Here is a 20,905-nt window from a genome sequence, read left to right on the forward strand (position 1 = left end):
AACTATCCAAGTCATTTTTTTACACATTCTCTGATTTTCTTCACATTGTACTTGATTTTCAGTGTTTTGCCTTTTTCAAAGCTGTCAGTCTGTGATACATTCCAGTTATCAGAGACTTTCATGGACTCCGGTGAGATGTATATAAATGCATGTATCAAATTGACCCATCTGGATAACAGAAAATTCCCAGACAGGCCGTTTTCAGCTGAGCCACTTGCGTGGTCTGCTGTAATATTGTATTCTGTTCTGTTTTATATTTTGATGTGACATTTCTATTCTACTTCCTGTACATCAACAAGGATTCAGAATCCGCTATCCAGATTATCCCTTAGGGTGTGTCTACACTCACTTGTCACTGGTACATCCAAAATGCAATGATTGAAAACAGTTGAATTTTTTTGCCCAGGCTTGAGCCCCACAGTTAGCCAATTGGTCACAATACTTTGCTGCTTTTTTAAAAAAGGAAAAAAAATAGCTTTATCCAGTCTCATCTAATGAGGTACCATATGAAAAAAAGAAGTAAATTTCTCTATGCATCAGCTTAAACATCAATAGGCAGATTTTTTTTTTATTCTTTTCAAAAGTGATCCAATGGCATTAAGTGGTAGAAAATAATGAAAACACTGATTCTATAACAATTCAGTGATCTGAGAGATGAAAAGATTTATTAATATAGTTTTTCCCAAAATCTAACTAATGAGCAGTCACATTATTTTTCAAGCCAAAATTATTTTTTTTGCATATTATTCTCTCCCTCATTATGGGGTCTTGATGCATAGTCATGCTTATTGTACACATTGTTTCAACATAAAATGTTAAGCAGTTCTCAAATTATCTAATTTTCCCAAGTTTTGACCATTTAATAAGCAAATTTATTCTTCTCATCCTTCTGGAAACACAATAGATTATTCCTAATAATGACAACTTTGAAATTTACAGAAGACTTTGATTTTTTTATAATTATATATTTGTGTGGCATATAGATTCATGAGAGGTAGCTTAATAGAATTAGCGTTGGTATACCTGTATTATTAGAAATAATTTTTTCATTCCCTTTACCAGTGAAATTATAGTTTCATTCTTTATCTCCTAATATTTTCAAACAAAAAGATATCTTGAACATTTTTAATAGTTGAAGTACTTTATCTGAGGTTTATATATATATATATATAATAGTTGAAGTACTTTATCTGAGGTTTATATATATAAATATATGATCTTTTTTGAAGACATTTTGATAATTATATCAAAATAACTGAGTTCCTTCATAATCCTATATATTTTATTTACTTAAAACATTATTTTGAGAGTAGATCCATAGGCTTCCCAAGGTGCCAATGAAGTCTATGGCACAAAATGTTATTAAACCCTGCTTTAAGGTTCTTTTTACATATAAGGAAATGAAAACTCAAAGAGAATATGACTTAAACTTGGAGATTGTTGGAAGTAGAAAAGAATTTCATTTAGTTTACTTTTATTTAAATTGTATAGATTATCAAACATTTTAAGGAAAATTACCACTCAAAAAAAAAAAAGAACTGGACTTATCACAGCTTTAGTCCATCATTTTAGAGATGAGTAAATTGAAGCTCTGAGCTATTAACTTACTTGCCCAAGGTCAATCATCACCATGGAGAAGATTAGGACCAGAATCCAGGACTTCAAATCCAGCTCTTCTATCCTACCATGTTGTTGGTATTAATGAGACCTTACTTACTTCTTTGGGATGGTGACTTTTTGTTTGTTTGTTTTATAATATATATATTTTTTAAATCAAAATGATTTGAAATTACTTTGGGTTTTGAAAACATTACCTTACTGCTTTCAATAAAATTGGAGAATGTTCTGGGAGTATTGCAGAACCAGAGTTGGAAATCCCTGCTGGAGACCATGAACTCGTTGCTTCCAGTCCTTTGCAGATGTAGCTGAAAATCACATTGGCCCTTTTCACTCTGTTAACTCATTTGTCATTTCCCTGGCAAGTAAAATTAACCAATGGATATTGACTGATGAATGGGAGTTATGGTAAAGACTTCTCTTTGAAGCCTCAGGCATTTGTTTCCAAATAAACCAAATGAGTTAGTGACTACTCGTGTAATTTATGTTTTTTCATTTATATGACTTATTTCCATGATGATGTGGAGATTAGTCCATTTTACAAAAGACAAGAGAAACTGGATTTAAAGAGCATTAAGGTTTGCAAAAAGCCTACCCAAACCTGGTAATTCAGAGTTATGGTGACAGACAGACTGTGACTCATGCTTTATTGGAGACAAAGAAAAAAGATTTCACTTAAGCGTGGGCTGGAACCTTTTCATGTTTAAATGGCTTTAAAATTTTAGTTTAATAAATGCTTTCCCTTTCCTTCCCTTCATTGACCTTACTTTCCTTTTATGATTCTCTTCCCTTCTCTTCTTTTCTCTTCCTTCCCTTCCCTTCCTTTCTTTTTCCTTTCTTTTCCTTTTCCTTCTCCATTCCAAATTAGTCTTGCTAAATAATTGTTAGTTCAGTGTAGAAATTGAAAAACTCCTCATTTTTGCATTTGGAGTCTAGCCTATGTAAGGATTACAGTCAGGAGGCTACAGTGATGTCATGATGAAACTGAGGAGGATACATTTTGGCAAGATTGAGATCAATGCCAAATTCATGACGCCCAAATTTATGATTGAACTCAAGACTTCCTACAAATTCATGACTACCTAATTTATGATTGAGTACAGGGCTTCCCAGCTTATAGTTTTAAGCTCATGCACTAATAAATAAAATTTCCTGGACCTCAAAGTATATCCAATGGCCTATAATTTGCAGTTTCTGTTTCACTTTAAAACCTTCACCCAGAAATAACCAGTGCAAAGATGGCATGATTTAGGTTTGAAAAAGTGAATGAATATGCAATCTTGTCATAAAATAATTAAAAACACCAATACTCATAAAATCAGAAAAATAAGAATTGGAAAGGACTCATCCTATCTTTTGGACTGGTTGAAGTTGTCTTGAGAGTTCTTTTAAATTTATGGTTTTAGACCTGTTCTCAGACTCAAGGGATAGTACTGAGAATTCCCTAATTCCCTCCCCCTCTTGAAAGACTGCTCCAAAATCCAATTCAGATTTCCCTTGACCTTTAGCATAGGTTTAACCTTTCCTGATTTTTATCTTAAAACTCCTAGTCACAGACTGACATGATGCCAAACATCTGGATGCAAATGGAAATATGTAATCATTTGAGATTTTTGTTTAGATTATGCCAAGTATATTTAGCCTGGCATCAAGGTCCTCCACAATTTCATCTAACTAGCCTGTATAACCTTTATGTACAAAGAGCTCTGCAAAAAACCTTGTGACTCATATAGTACTTATAGACTGTCTTCTATATACCATAGCTCCTATGAACATGTCCTATAACCTCGTTGAGGTAGGAACCATTTCTTATATAATTTTGTTTTTACATCATGTGAATTAAGGGGAAGAGTTCTCAGAGGTTACTGAGGAAATTCCTGAGAGAAAAAGAAGGTGGGTGCCATGGTACCAGGGACAGGAACAAATTGTGAATGGACACTAGAGACGTCAACTACAGCTCTGAAGAAATGGGGACCCTAGATTGTGGGAGGAGAGTAGGAGAGTGACCTGAGAAAACAGTAGTCAAAAGAGACAGGAGAGGTTGGAATGGAGGGAGTCTGCTTTTGAAAGGATCTCAAGGTTATGTAAGAAAACCAAGGTCTGACATTTTAAACCAAAATCTGATATCGCATAGGAAAAGTGGTGATTTTTTTGAGCTTCATTATAATTGAGTTCCTTCTTATCTTTTTGTCTCTCCAAGATGTAGATGTTTGGCCTGTAAAAGAAAAGATTCAAGAGGAAGAGGAGAGTTATCAAATATTTGAAAGTCTGACCAAAGGAAGAGGTATTATACTTTTTTTTTAAAAAAGCAAAATTGAAAACAATAGGTGGAATTGCAAAGTAACATTTAATTTTGATGCCTGGAAGAACTGGTTGAGAATTGGAGTTATCCAAAATTCAAATGACTCTTTTGAAAGGTTGTGAGCCTTCAAGCAAAAAGTGGATAACCACTTGTAGAATCTATTATAAGCCCAAAGTATTCTCTAGTTTACTGCCCTCCTCCTTTTCATCTCCCTTTTAGAAAGCTCAGTTTTTAAAAATTCTTAGAAAGAAATATACAAATTAGGAAAATTCCCTGAAAATTTTGACTTTCACTTAGCTGATGCTGAAACTGTCAAAATGTTTTATAGACTAAATAAACTAAATATAGACTAAATAGGCTACCATTTTTTTCAAAATCAAATCCTCACAGATCAGCATTATAATTACTCATGCAAAACAGTTAAAAGCTCTCCAAATAAAGATTTATTAAGAGAGTACAAATCTGTCAATCTAGATAATGATTTTGGATAGCCTTCTTTAAAATTGTTTCATATAAAATCCCTTTTCTTACATTTCAAGATTACCAAAGAGAGGAAATGTTTTTAGCTGATATCCTATATGATTATGTCAAACAAACTTTTGTCAAACCTCTATTTCTTTTAAAAGATTATTAAATTTAATTTCAAATTTGGGGCCAGAAATGAAGGCTGGCAAAAAAGTCATAGATTTGGCTGTCCCTGTTCTAGCACTGAAATGCTTGATTTAACTTTTGATAGTTCCAGTTAGGTCAATTAACATCACTAGTTTTCTTTTATTAGTTTTGTTAAGAAGTGTTCAAATTTAACTAATATTATTTCCTATTTTATTGTTTAAGGTAGATTAGCTTAGGCTGCAGTGTAACATACCAAATCAATATACCAGAACATTTGGGATTTGTTTATTTTGATTTGTCTTAATGATACACAGGAAGCAGTTCTGTCACAAAGACAAGTGCCAATTTTGAAGAAATCCATGATACAATACATTTTTTTTGTCTATGAATGTGGCTTCAATAGATCTGTCTAACTTTCATAAGGGTTCAGTCTTTTCTGAATTTTATTTCTTTAACATTCTTTTTACCATATTTTAAACTTAACAGCCAAAAACAATCTTCCATTATGCAAAATATACTATAAAATTGACTATCTACGAAGTGATAAATTTTGGTTAGCTTGCTTTTTAAATGCATATTTTGTGCAACTTAGATAGTTGTATATGTATTTATTCTTATTCTTCCATTCCATTCTCCTTCCTCACTTGCACTTCAGATAAATCCTCCTATAATTCTTCATATTCTTTATTTTTGTCAATTCCAATGCAATAATATTTTTTTTTAGATTCTGACACCGTCATTTGTTCCAGTCACTAATATTCTTGCGTTTTGTCCTAGGATGAAGTATATGGAGTATATCAAAGAATATAAATAAAGTGATATTGTAGCATTTTCATATGGTCTCATGCTTTACACATAGCAGATGTTTAATGATATTTTCTTAATTGTATTTATTTATTTATTTGTTTGTTTGTTTAGGTTTTCACAAAGCAATGGGGTTAAGTGGCTTGCTCAAGACCACACAGCTAGGCAATTATTTAGTGTCTGAGGCTGGATTTGAACTCAGGTACTCCTGACTCCAGGCCTGGTGCTCTCTCCACTGTGCCACATAACTGCCCCCTCTTAATTGTATTTAAATGGAAATTATTTATATATTTTTCCTTGATGCAAAAAAATCCTCCTTAATTTACAAATTATATTCTATGAAGGGATAGTTTGTTTGTTAATGATTATGAACAGGGGGAAAGAGAACTAGCTTTTAACTTCTATAGTATGTTACTATTATTATTGTTTTTTTAGGATTTTGCAAGGCAAATGGGGTTAAGTGGCTTGCCCAAGGCCACACAGCTAGGTAATTATTAAGTGTCTGAGCCCAGATTTGAACCCATGTAGTCCTGACTCCAGGGCCGGTACTTTATCCACTGCACCAACCTAGCTGCCCTGTATGTTACTATTATTGATTTAGCTGTGTATCCATGGGCAAATCACATAATCTTTCTGTGCATCTGTTTCTTCATCTGTTGGACTCAATGATTTCCAAAACTTTTCCAGCTCCAAAATCTGTGGTTAGCTTTTATGTGGTTAGAATGCTGGTCTTGGATCTTGACCTGAGTTCAAATCATGCCTCAGATACTTTTTAGCTGCTTAACCTTGAGCAAGTAATTTAACCTCTTTTAGACTCAGTTTCCTCATTTGAAAAAAAGGAAATAACATCAATCTCCAAGGGTTGTTATGAGAATCAAATGATATACATAAAACATTTTACAAGTCTTAAAAGGGCTATACTAATTATTATATTGATAATGATGTATGATGGATATTTTCTTCAACAAGAATTTAGTTGTGATTAGTTCTATTTTGACCTTGCTTTCCTTATTGTGTAACTTCACACAAGTCTTCCTATACTTTGTTATATGCTTTACATTAGTAATCATTTACAGAGAAATGATATTCTGTTATTTACAAATGTCAAAATTTGTTCAGCTTTTTGTGATTGAGAATAATGCTGCTGTGAACATTTACATAAAAATAAATTTTGTCTTGATTTTAGTAACCTATTGAAGTCCTGATAATTAGACTTTTGATTCAAGATATGAGCAATTCAGAAATATTTCTTGGATTATTCTAAACTGTTTTTTAGGACACACTAGCTGTAAATCCACCAATCCCATTATGAATTTTCTCATCTTTTTTGCATATTTGCTAGTTTGATGAATATAAGGTAACATTTCAGTGTTGTTTTAAGGCAATCTAAGCCAATCCTTAGATTATTTCTTAAACATTCTTCAAGTAGTTAGTAATAATTTGTAGTTCTTCTTTTTAAATTTATGTTTTTTGAAAATTTCATATTGAGGAATGATTTTATAGATTTCATTTATTTTCCTAAAGATTTTGGTTATTAGACTTTTATTAGAAACACTGAATGAAGATATTTTTCTGTTCTCTATATCACTTGCTGATTGTTGTTGCAATTTTTATTTACCCAAAGCCTTTAAATGTATACATATTTAACAATACCTAACACTATTAGCACCATGCAAATAATAGTGGAGCTAAAGAATGACATCTTATCTTATTAGGAAATCCTCAAGTATTTCAACATCAAAATCACACCAGTTTTTATTTGTAGATGGATTCTTAAATTTTAAGGAAAATTTATAATAAAAGTTATTTTAACAAATGAATGCTGTATTTCACGCAAAACTTTTTTCTACATCTATTGCTATAATCATGTGACTATGATGGGTAAGAGGCACAGTGGATAGAGATTTGAGTTTCAAGTCAGGAAGACCTGAATTAGATACTTTAGCCAAGTGACTCTGGACAAATCACTTAACCTCTCAATAGAGAATCCATTTTCCATTTTAAAATAGGGATAATAATGATAATAATAATAATAATAATACCTGCAGGAAGAGAAGATCAAATGAGTTAACAGATAAAACATTCTGCAAACTTTTAAGCATTATAAAATGCTATTTATCATATTATTATTATTTTGTTAGTAATATGAATATATTTCTATTTTTCTTAGTATCAACCTATTCTTTCATTTGTAGTCTAAGTTCAGTGTTTTCACAATGAATAATTTTTTGGTATATTTTAATGTTTTTGTTGCTTTTTCATCATGTTCATCATTAATATTTATATATAGTTTTATGCTTTAGCTTATTATGCCTTCCTTATCTGCAATTGATTTTTAAATAAGGGCCATTTTTTTTTGCAAGGCTGTGGGGCTAAGTGGCTTGCCCAACAACACACAGCTAGGCAATTAGTAAGTGTCTGAGGTCAGATTTGAACTCAGGTACTCCTGACTCCAGGACTGGTGCTCTATCCACTGTGCAAACTAGCCGCCCCTTAAGGGTCATTTTTGATCCACAGGACTTCGTTCCTTCCCTTCCTTTCCTTCCTTCCTTCCTTCCTTCCTTCCTTCCTTCCTTCCTTCCTTCCTTCCTTCCTTCCTTCCTTCCTTCCTTCCTTCCTTCCTTCCTTCCTTCCTTCCTTCTTTCTTTCTCTCTCTCCCTCCCCTCCCCTCTCTTCCTGCAAAACAGTTAATTCAAAACAGAAATAATTCTTTCTTTAAATGTTAGATAGAATTCCTTTTTAAATCCACTGGGAAGAGATATCTTTCTCTCCCTCACCCCAAATTTGTTTTTTTGTTTAAAAATACTAGCTCCCCCCCTCGTATATATCCTCAATCTATTTTGGTAATCAATTTAAAAAAAATCATTCCTTTGCATTTTTTTTTGCCAGCATTTGGTACAAAATAAGTACTTGATAAACATCCATTGATTGATTTAGGATTATTTGTTTCTTGTGGAGCTTTTCTGCTTGTTCTTTCTTTTTAGTTTGCTCAATCCATTGATCTCAATATTGCTCTTGTTAATATAAATGTTCAGAGGCATAGATTTTCTTTTAGTATACTTATAATTGCATTCTCTAAATTCTGTATTTTTTCTCATTGCTATGATTTTAAGACATAAATATTTGTTTCTTTAATTTATTCTTTAATCAGATCTTTTACATTTCCCTTACTGATTATAATTTCTAATGCCCTATGATCTATAAGGGACGCATTCAATATTTCTCTTTATTTTCCCTTTCTTTATGACCAATTTTTTATAAAGGTGCCACATATATTCCATATATATATATATATATATATATATATATATATATATATATATAAATGTATACCTAGATATGCACACACATAGTTAATTTATTTTATTTCATTTTTTTAGTTTTTTTCAAGGCAAATGGGGTTAAGTGGCCTGCCCAAGGCCACACAGCTAGGTAATTATTAAGTATCTGAGACCAGATTTGAACCCAGGTACTCCTGACTCCAGGGCTGGTGCTTTATCCACTGCGCGGCCTAGCCACCCTTTTTATTTCATTTTAAGACATTTAAGACATTTTAAGAGTTTTTTAAGTGCATGTAGGGGCAGCTAGGTGGAATAATAGATAAAGCATGGTCCCTGGAAACAGGAGAATATGAGTTCAAATCCGGTCTCAGACACTTAATAATTACCTAGCTTTGTGACCTTGGGCAAGCCACTTAACCCCACTGCCTTACAAAAATTAAAAAAAAAAGTGAATGTACTATTCATTCAGATTCAGAAGGTGTTTTTTTTTTTGGTTTGTTTTTTTTCCCTCTTGATTGGATAGCATTGTCCATACATAGCTGGTCCCCTAGGGATATTCTAGCCCTCTCAAATGCTAAGAGGAACTGCATCCATCAATAATGATCAACTCACAGTTGTTAATGTGTACATTGTTCTCTTGGTTCTGCTCCCTCCACTCACCATCATATCCTGTAATTCATTCAATGCTTCTTTAGAGTCCAACCATTTGTGCTTTCTTATAGAACAATAGTATTCCATAGTATTCATGTACCATAATTTGTTCCACCATTCCTTAATTGATGGGCATTCCCCCCCAATTTCCAATTCTTTGTCACTTCATAAAAGAGCTACTATGAATATTTTGGGACATGTGGGAGTTTTTCCTTTGCTTTATGATTTCTTCCGGATATAGACTAAGAATTGGAATTGCTGGGTCAAAGGGTATGATCAGTTTTATTACCCTTTGGGCATAGTTCCATATTGCTCTCCTGAATGTTTGGATCCATTAACAATTCCACCAGCAATGCATCAATGTCACAATCCTTCCACAAACTCTTCAACATTGACTCTTTTTGAAATCTTAGCCAATCTGATATGTGTGAGGTGGTATCTCATAGCTGTTTTAATTTGCATTTCTCTAATCAGTAATGATTTGGAACACTTTGAAAACTATTTATTCATATCCCTTTCTATTTATCAATTGGGGAATGGCTGGGCAAGTCACTTTAACCTCATGTCTTGATCCAATATCATCATCTGTCAAATGTGAATTATAATAACATCTACCTCCTAGGGTTGTTTGGATGATCAAATGAAATAATTTTTGTAAAGTGCTTTGTAAACCTTAATTCACTCTGTAAATGCTAGCTATTTTTTATAATGTATAGGAATATAAACTTTACAATATTATCATTAGTAGTAGCTATACATCTCTTTGATACTTTGATCTATGCTTTTTGATATGTTGTAGCTTTCAATGCTGTAGCTCACAATTGCATGCACACCTCTTTGTCCTGTCCTATTCTAGTATAAATCCCTCCTTTTGAGGACCTTGGGTCCAATGATGTGAAAACCCAATCCATACTGTATCCTTGCTTATGTTCATTTTGTTCTTTAAAAGGTAAAGATATATAAGGTATCTCAAAATTCCAGTGAAGTTTATACTTCAATAGAATTTTTGGGACATCCAACAACAGTTTAACTCATATAGTTTGAATGCCAAATGCACACTAACCCAAAAGAAGATACATATGATAAGGGCTTCCGTAGTAGTCAGAAGTGGTATAAGGACACTCTCAAGGTATCTCTAAAGAACTATAGTTTTGACCATGAGCTGTGGGAAATGCTGGCACAGAACCATCTGACTTGGTATTCTCATATCAAAGAAGTGTTGTACTCCATGACCACAGTAGACTTAAAGTAGTACAAAGGACTGTGACAATAATTCAGAGCTACTTCTGTTACCATTGGTATTTGAAAATGAAGGATGAATAATAGCACCTGAATAGTACTGCTATAATTCACCCTAGCTTCAACAAATTAGGGAATAAACAACTTTTTCAGGGAGAAAAAGGAGGAAGAAAAGAAAAGAGATCAACCCATAAATATTGTAACACAATTTTTCCTTCATTATAACACAATATACACACACACACACACACACACACACACACACACACACACACACACACACACACACACACACACATATATATATATATATCTCTTAACTTATTCAGTAGATAGGACCCACTTACATGGCTCTTATATATTTATACACATTTATTCTTTTGGGAAAAGTGTCAAACATATACCTGAAAAGCACAGGGGATTTGGAACACTATTTTTTTTTATTGCTCGGGTTAATGTCTTATGATTTATAGCCTTCCAGGTACATATGGATTGAGGGCAAGAGGTTGCATGTCAGGGGTGTATGATTTTCTGAGGTGTGGTGTCAGGAGCTTTGCTTATCTTCTAACACTTGGATAAATCCCTGCATTCAGGAAAAGAATCCATTGCTTCATTCTAATATTGAACATTGTATAATTTGTGTTTATGTGTTTGTGTGTATATATCTACATGCCCTACACAGGTCTGTATTTTAGATATTAAAAATACCCTCAAAAATTCATACTGTCAGCAGAAGTATACAGTTGTGATGGAACTTTTGAGCACAATAGCCTGTCTTTTTGGTTTTTGTTTTTTTTTAATTCGGCCCCTAAACCCGACTAACTCTATATGAGTCCTCATTCTGTTTCTCCAAAGACCTATAATTCTTCCTGGAGAAATCTGTTTTGCCTTAGAGTTATTGAAACAGGCAGTCTCTCCTCCCTTATCAGGAATAAAACCTTTGATTGTCTAATTCATGTGCTGTTTGAGAAATTAGGGCCAGTGATTATAAGACAGGACAGAGAGTATAGGGATGATTCAGTATAATTGAAGACTTGCTTGAAAAAAATTACACTCTCCAAAACACTACTCAATATATACACTTTATTGTAACGAAATGTTGTTGGAGGTTCTAATCATATAATAGATCTATAATCATAGAATTTTAAGATTTCAGAACTGTAAGCATGCTCAGAAGTCATCTGACTCATACCTGGACAGAAATCCTCTCTCCCACTTCTATTACAAGGATTTAAGGCCTTCTGTGATGGGAAAATCACCACTTCACAACAGTCATTTTTCTATTCTTGCACAACCCTAAATGTTCCTGATAGGGAGGCAGAGAGCTTAATTTAACTTACACTGCGGTCTGCCCTTTGTGAACAGGGAAAGTTTTCAGGGACTGGAGTGATAAAATGTGGGAGAACAACTCTAAAGCAGGTCCAATGTGAGGCTTGTTTTTTCCATGCCTTTGATATATATGTTTAATTCCCCGCCCCCATCCAATTTCTTCCAAAAAAGAGTGCTGAACTTTATTCTTAGATGAAATATTCTTCGATGAAATAACTATTGCAAGATCTACTTTAGTGTTATGATTAACCTTTAATAATGACTTCAGTGGAAGCATGAGGAGCATAGGTGGGGAATGTATTTTCTGCCCTTGGACTTGCTTTAAATGCTATTAAGTAGAATGATTTTCTATGGCCAATATTGCTGTAGTCCGGGTCTTGTCATATGGAGTAATGGCTCTTTTTTTAAAACTATACCTTTTGCATTAATAGGGATAGGGAGTGCACTAAAATTTAAATGGAATAGGACACTCCCAAGTGAGACAAGTCAGTACCTTTGTCCAATTCATCATCTTAAAGAGGTAGAGCATTAATGTCAAATTCAAATAGAAATAGAGCCATTCAAATTTATATAAGAATATTGACTTAGAAAAATTTCACATTAACATTATCTATATTGTTTTAATTTTGATAAACAGTTTTGAATGAAATTTTAATCTATTTTTGCTAAATATTTCCCAATAAAATTTTAATATGGCAGCAAGTTTGATACCTTTAATATAATCCTAGAGCAAAAAGAAATTAAGATCATTGACTTACTTGGTGAACACAGATCATACATGTCAGAAGTAGGACCTGAATTCTTGGGGATCCCAGGCTTTGAGGATGGTTCTCTCTTCAATGTACCATATTGTTTCTTATTCCATTCATACTAGGAAGAGCCCATGTAGAAATTACACTGTTGGCAAATTAAGGCAGGGGGTAATGCTCATAGGTCTGATGATCATAAGTCCAAATGACTGGTTTATTTCTCAGTAACACTTACCTCAGAAACTACTGTGCATGCTTTTATGTTTCTTTCCTTTCTTCTTTTATTCCAGACCCTCTCCTGCCATACTTATTTTCTTCTTCCCTAATAATTCACACTATAAAACTAAAAAAAATATTCCCTGCTTATTGAATAAAAGTTTTGTCTTCTGTTCTTAGAGTTTGAGCAAGGTGAATATTTTTATCTTCATTTAAAACAAAACATTTATTAGTTTTGTTTTCTTTAAGGTAAAGATGAGAGCCTTCACAAACAAAACTAATGCAACCAAGATTAGAAGGAATGAAGAAAGCTGGGAAACTATTTTCACAGCTAGTGTTTCTGATAAAGGCCTCATTTTAAATTATATAGAGAACTTCAGCGAATTTATAAGAATACAAATCATTATACAATTGATAAATGGTCAAAGGTTATGAACAGGAAGTTTTCAGATGATGAAATTAAAGTTACCAATAGTCTTATGAAAAAAATACTCAAAATCATTATTGTCTAGGGAAATAAAAATTAAACCAACTCTGAGGTACCACCTCATATCCATCAGATTTATAAAATGACAAAAAAGGAAAATGATCAATGTTGGAGAAGAAGTGGGAAAACTGGGACATTAATGAACTGTTGGTGGGGAGTTGTGAACTGATCTAACCATTCTGTAGAACAATTTGAACTATATCCAAAGGACAACAAACTGTGTGCACATTTTGATCTAACTATGCTTTTACTAGGTCTGTATCCCAGAGAGATCAGAAAAATGGGAAAAAGATGGATATGAACTAAATTATTTATAGGAGTTCTTTTTGTATTGGCAAAGGATTGGAAATTGAAGGGATGCCCATCAAGTCGGGAATAGCTGAACAAGTTATGGTATATGAATTTCACGGAGTACTACTGTTCTATAAGGAACCATGAGCAACTGAACTTTAGAAAAGTCTAGAAAGCTTTATATGAATTGATGCTGAGTGAAATGACCAGAACCATAAGAACATTATACATATTAAAGTGATCAAAATAATCCTGAAGACCTGGTTTGGAAAATGGCATCCAAATTCAGAGAAAAAACTACAGAGTCTGAATGCAGAGCAAAGCATACTATGTTCACTTTTTAAAAAATTGTTATATTTTTTCTATCTTTCTCATGGATTCCCCCCCACCTTAGTTTTAATTCCTCTTTCCATATGACTAATATGGAAAGACATTAAGTATGAATGTACATGTACAGCTTTTACCAGATTGTTTCCTGCCATGAGGAGGAGGAAGGTTAGGGAGGATGTCAGAAAATTATGGACTCATAAACTTGCAAATAAATGAATACTGAAAACTACCATTACATGTAATTGAGAAAAATAACAATTTAAAAAAGAAAAAGAAAAATAAGAAATCCTGGGCAGCTGTACTTTAGAAAAGTCTGGAAAGAGTTGTATAATCTGATACTGAGTGAAGTGAGCAGAACCAGAAGAGTATTATACACATTAGAGGGAACATTGTGAGATGATCAACTATGATTAAAGCAGCTCCTTTCAGAAGTTCAGTGATCAAAGACTGAGAGACTTGTTATGGAAAATGCTATCCACATCCAGAAACAACAAAAACTATGGAATATGAATGCAAAGGAAAGCATTAGTATGTTCACTTTTTAAAATTTCTTTTATGTTTTTTCTTTCTTTCTCATGTTTTTCATTTTATCTCCAATTCTTCTTTTATAACATGACTGTTTTGCACATATAATGTATATTGTATTGTTCTCTGCCATGAGGATAGGGGGAGATAAGGCAGGGTGGTAGAAAAAATGTGGAACTCAAAAGCTTGCAGAAGGATGAATGTTGAAAACTACCTTTGTATGCAATTGGAAAAAATAATAAAAAAATATAGCCTTTATCACTCTAAGGAATGATAGGAAAGCTGAGACAAATTGAGTCATCAGTAGGTTTAGGAAGTGCACTGTTAGTAACATATCTAGCAGACAAAGTAGAAAAGGCTAAGGATGCACTTTAAAGGAATTATCCCAAGATTGTCAATATGATTAGCAGATGAATAGTATGGAGTAGAAATGCTTCATCTTGATAACCGTGATATGCATTTTTTCCTAGTTAAATTCATTTAAACTGATTTTTCCAGAAGTAGCCAAATGAAGTGACAGTTATCTAGAGACATCCATAAATAATGGTTAACAATAAACCCATTTTACCTCCTTTTGACTTAGTTACTTTTCTCAGGCCTTCCCCCCTCAATTTGGAATATATCAGTTAAGATAATATATGACACACTTCAGTTATCCTTGAACAGATCTCAAAGAAATCCCATCTGTTCCAAAGACCAATTAAAGTGCTAACCATGATTCTCCATTATTCAGGGCTTACTCGTTTTTGTCTTTACCTTGTAAGCATGACCCTTATGGTTCTGCTTAATATCTATTCTTTAACCTAATAGGAACTGGCAATAATGAAAGATAGGTGAGTGGAAATATCCTGACTTTTATACTCAGGAAGGCCTTACTTTGAATCATTTTGGGGGTTTAGTTAGAGAAGATAATAGTTTAGGAGCCAGAGACAAAATGTGTGACTTCAGGATAAAACTAAATAGCCGTGTATTATAAGTCAATAGAAAAATGGACTAGAATCAGGAATCTCCAGACCTGAATCATTCCTCATAAAACTATACCAAATACCAACTGTGAGCTTGGACAAGTCACTCACGCTCTGGTCTCAGTTTCTTCATTTGAAAACTGGGAGGGCTGGACAAGACAACCTCTAACATTTCAATATTTAAGTAGAATTATGTGACCTTGGTAGAGCCACATGGGGATCACAAACATTCTTCATCAAATCACAAACATTCTTCCTTTGGGGATTTTATTGCTCTACCCTAGGAAAGAAATATATTATACAGAACAGAAATGAAGCAACGCCTAACTTCTATCTGTAAGAGATAATGATTGATACTTATTAGTAAGAATCCCTTTGTCTCTCTAGTTGGTCCCAGCAGGGAAGGAGGAACTGCATATATAGTCTTTTTCTTTCACACTCCTGTAATTGTGGCATAGAAGTGGCTTTCTTTATCTGAGAAAGTCTATGAGGTATGTCTTTAAAAGGCAAGTCTTGGAAATTTTTAGATCATGTGACAAACAAGCTAGAGAATGAGTCATTTTCTCTTATTTTTATGACTTCCTAAACCCAAAATAAGAATTATGTGAAAGAAGCAAAGTGATTGCATCTGTCTCTATATCAGAATACAAATACAGTAAGAACCCAAAGACTATTCCAAATAACACAAGATTATTCCATACCAACCAATACCTGCAGAAGGGAATGTGATACTGTATTCCAAAAAACAAGAGTACAGACTGCAACCAAGATAATATACCCTATAAATGAGTTTATCCAACAATGAAAAAAAAAATGGACATGTAATAAAAGAGAAGCATCTTTAGTATTCCTAGAAGAAGAGATTGTTTTCTTTTTTTAACAAATACTATTCAACAGAAATACAATTAAAAGTTAACAATTCAGCAATCAAGAAAAGTTCAAGTGATGAAACAAATTTCCCCAGGAAAAAAAGGAAAAATAAACTGGAAAAAAAATTACCCTCGGTGTGTAAACAGTAAAATAGCAACAAAGGAATCACTAAGAGATTTCTTTCTAAAAGTATAAAAAGAGGAAAAAAAAAGAGAAAAGCAGAACTCAGATAGAAGAAATGGTAGAGTAATAGACCTGAAATATGATGCACCAAGCCTCACAGCCTTCCACCTAAAGGTGAATCAATATTTTTATAGGCTTAAGTGGCAAAATGGAAGAGTATGTAAAAGGAGAGAGGAGAAAAAGAATATGAAGAAAATATGTGATGTACCCTATACAAGCCCATGATAAAGGATGAAGGAAAAATGAATACTGTAGTCCCACAAGACGAAGAGGGCCTGAAGGAGAGTGAGTCAAGTATCTAATGGAGGAATTGAAACCTGGAAAACTAATGGGAGCTATCTTCATATAGTATGGATTGGAGGTCACACTTTATAACACGCTTCCATGGGAAGATAGTCTTTTATGGGCTTTAGAGATTGATTGTGTGTATCAGCTACAGGGATTTGCAACCTAGGATGTTGGTTCTTCCTTCTCCCTCCACCTATTTTTCATTTCCCTTTTATGTGTTTCTTTTCCTTATTAGAATATAAACCTCTGAGTCAGATTTTTTTTACTTATATTTAAATCATTAGTGCTTAGCACTGTGCCTATTATACAATAAGCTCTTAATAATTGCATTTTGCTTGTCTGCCTTCCTGTCTCAGAGAGCTCACTACTTCTGAGAGAGTGATGGGCTTCCATGGACAAAATCAGCTTGAAGAGAACGGGAATCAGAGTTGCTGGGGTAAATGTCACCCAAAAGGATGGGAAGGCATGATCCACCAAAGGATTTTTGTGACAAATCAGGAAAAAACTCAAATTATCACGTGGAAGTCAGGAGGTAGTAATGAATTGCACAAGTAGGGAAATGAGGAGAATTTTTTCATGGGGCAATATTTTTAATCTTCTCTATCTCCTTCAGGAATGGAATTATCTAAACATGAGACACAATAGAAAAGAAGGTGGGAATGGGATCTCTGTGAGGAGGATCTATAAAGCTGTAACAGAAATTGTTTAATAAACAGAATTCAAAGCAACTATGAAGCTTTTAATTCATAAAAAGATAGGACCTAAAAAAGGGAATAAATATGAATAATGACTGATGGAAGAATTAATATAGTAGAATAAAAAAAAACTTTTTTGTACAAAAAAAGGTTCAGAAAATTAAAAAAAAAAGATCAAAATAGGGGTGGTTAGGTGGTGCAGTAGATAGAGCACTGGCCCTGGAGTCAGGAGTGCCTGAGTTCAAATTTTACCTCAGACACTTAATAATTACCTAGCTGTGTGGCCTTGGGCAAGCTACTTAACCCCACTGCCTTGCAAAAACCTAAAAAAAAAAAAAATCAAAATAATTTGAAGGGGAGGAGAAGGAAAATTTTACTTGACTATTTAACAGAAAATAAAAGGGACCCATAGAAAAAAAAAGGAAAAGAAATTAAGCTAAAAGAATTCTAAATCTATGGAAAAGGATAAAAATGGGAAAAGGTATCCTAAGAGGAAAATAATCTGTGGGAATAGGGTTTCCATAAATAAATTAAACAAAAATAATTAAAAATTCAAAGCACTTTTTTCCCAGAGGGAAAAAAAAACAAGAAAAAAATCTTAACTCAGAAAAAAACCCACTAAAAAGAAAAATGGAGGAAAAATAAACTTAATTATTGCAAGTTTTTGTGTGAATAATCCAATATAATTTAAATGAGTAACAGATTGGATAACAAAACAAAATCCTAAAACCCATAGCATACAAGAACTGTATCCAAAAAGCAAAATATGCCTGGAAAAAAAATGTGGGACTGAAAAAATTGACTATGAACTTAGGTGAATCCAAAAACGTAGGAGCTGCAATCATGTCACCTAATTAAACAAAACCAAAAATCTGCAACATAAGAAACAAACAAGAAAGTGATATTACACTGACAGAAATTATAGATAATAAGTCAATGTTAATGGTAACTATATATGCTCTAAGTAGTTTATTATTTTTAGAAATAAAAGGAAATTAAATAAATTACAAGAAAATATAGTTATCCAATGGTGACCAGACTTTGTTTTTTTTAGTTTTGGACAAATCTAACAAGGTAAGCAAAAAGAAATAGAATTGAACAAGTTACTGAAGAAATGAAAACTAAAAGATATATGGAGTCATTTTTAAAAAAAAGACTACTAAGGAATATGCATAATTCTTAGCACTACACAGAGTTTGAAAAAAATTCATCATGTAATAGGGCATAGAGCTATTGCTTATAAAATAAAAAAACTGAAATAACAAACATATGATTAAAGACCATAATGCAATAAAATGCCAATCAGTGCAGGGGGGGGTATAAGCAAAGGAAACAGGCAAATAGAGACTTATTAATAAAATCCTAAATAATGAGTGGGTCAAATAATAAATCACAAACAATTTTAAATATATGAAAGAAAATAAGGGTAAAACCTCATACCAAAATTTCTAAGATACAGCTAAAGCAGTTTTCAGAGAAAATTTCATTTCTAAAACAAACAGAAAACAAAATAGAAAAGGAAATCATTAATATCCATTAAAAATTAGAATGAGAACAAATAAATAACTAAAATAAGCAAAAAAGAAATAAATAATTGGAAAAAATAGATTCAGCTAAAAATAAAAAACTGCAGAAAAGATAAAACTAAAAGTTTTTGAAGAGACTAAAAAAGATTGCTAAGCCTTTAACCAATCTGATTAAAAGTAGAATAATAAATTAAAAGTAGAATAACAAATCAACAAAAAAGCAAATGAACAAAGTAAAGTTACAACAAAATTAGAAGAAATTTTTAAAAATCAGAATCTACTATTCACTGTTATATACTAACGAACTGACAACCTAAAAGAAATAGAATAACTTCAAAAATTCAAAGTACCCAAACTAAAAGAAAAACAAATAGAATCCATACATAATGATTTTTTTTCAAATCTCATAAAAAGAAATGGAGCTAACCACAAAGGAATTATCATAAGACAAAAAAAAAGACAATTTCTGAGAATTTTATCCACTTTTACAGAATTAGTAGCAATCACAATTCTCAAAAATTGAAAAAGAAAGCAATGCACTTTCTTTCATGAGACTAATTCAATTTCTTTCATTAGAGAAATATGATCCTAATAATTAATCAGAGCAGGATAGAGTATAGAACTATAAACCACTATCATTAATGAAGATGAATTCAAAATTTTTAAGTCCTATCAAACCGACCACAGAAATCATTCATTTTTAATTAAATTGGATTTACATCAGGGGCATTTGGGTAGTTCAACATTAAGAAAACAATCAACACAATCATATTCAAAACAAAAAATCTAAATTCATGTCATTATTATGAAATATGTGAGAAAAGCATTTGACAAAACACAAACTTATTTTTGCTAAAAAAACTAAAAAGTATGGACACAGAAGGACCATTTTAATATCATAAAAGTATCTATCTAAAACCAAAAGAATGCATGATAAGCAATGTGGCTATATAGAACTTTTTTTTGAATAAGTAGAGGAATAAAGCAAGGATGTACACAATTATCTCATTTAATTTGATATTGTGCTAGAAATGCTAGCAATAGTAAATAGAAAAGAGGAAAAAAATTAAAGGCCTAAAGAGAGGTAAAGTAGAGAAAGCTATCTCTACTTATGATAATGGTTTAGAAAATCTTAGAAAATCAACAAAAATACTAATTAATACAATTAGTGACTTCAGCAAAGAACTACAATGCAATGAATGCCATTTTTCTATAATAATAAAACCTTAGTCAACCACGAGAAAGGAAATTGCCATTCAAAATGCCTACAAATTCCATAAAATACTGAAGCATGCAAAAATGGTTGCATAAATTCCATTAAAGTGTATGCTCCTTAAAGAAACAAAAAAAAAATTCTATAGCTGAAGAAACATTTGCCCATTCTGGGACATTCCAGTATAATAAAAATTATAATACTAGTGAAGTAAAATCAAGAAAAAGTTTTATATTTTAACTTTATAGCAAAGTATCAAATTAATACTTTGCAGAAACAATAAAATAATATCAAGATTCAATTGGAGAAATAAAGCAACTAGAAGATCAAGGGAAATAACAAAAGGAGCTAGGGATGAAGGGAGTAATAGAACTTTCATACATTAAACTATATTACAAAGTAGCAATTATCAAAATCATTTGATATTGATGACAAAAATTGATAAATAGATCAATTGAATTGTCTAAACAGTACTGATAACGAATTCTAACATTTACATAGCATAATGACAGCATATCATGCTTAATGCTTTATAAAAATGCCTCATTTTATTTTCACAACAACTCTGGAGGTAGTTACTATTATTATCTGCATTTTATGTTTTTTAATTAATATTTTAGTTTATTTGTTTTTCTAACAACATGAAATGGTAATATTGAAAATTCATTTTTGCAAGGTTTTGAGTTCTACATTCTTTTCTTCCCTTCTTTCCCTCCTCCTTCTCCAATAGAT

The 20,905-nt window shown here is 32.4% G+C and overlaps 1 long non-coding RNA gene across 1 annotated transcript in view; it reads right to left on the minus strand.

Moving 5' to 3' along the window:
- Positions 1–1,322: 1,322 nt before the first annotated feature.
- Positions 1,323–20,905, minus strand: part of LOC141517681 (uncharacterized) — a 33,097-nt gene continuing 13,514 nt past the window's right edge. Inside the window, exons 2-3 of the long non-coding RNA XR_012476944.1 lie at positions 12,594–12,732; positions 1,323–3,832 (exon numbers count right to left, since the gene is read on the minus strand). This is a non-coding gene — a long non-coding RNA (uncharacterized LOC141517681). The remainder of the gene's footprint in view (positions 3,833–12,593; positions 12,733–20,905) is intronic.

The sequence above is a fragment of the Macrotis lagotis genome, chromosome 3 (assembly GCF_037893015.1).
Source record: "Macrotis lagotis isolate mMagLag1 chromosome 3, bilby.v1.9.chrom.fasta, whole genome shotgun sequence".
NCBI lineage: Eukaryota > Metazoa > Chordata > Mammalia > Peramelemorphia > Peramelidae > Macrotis > Macrotis lagotis.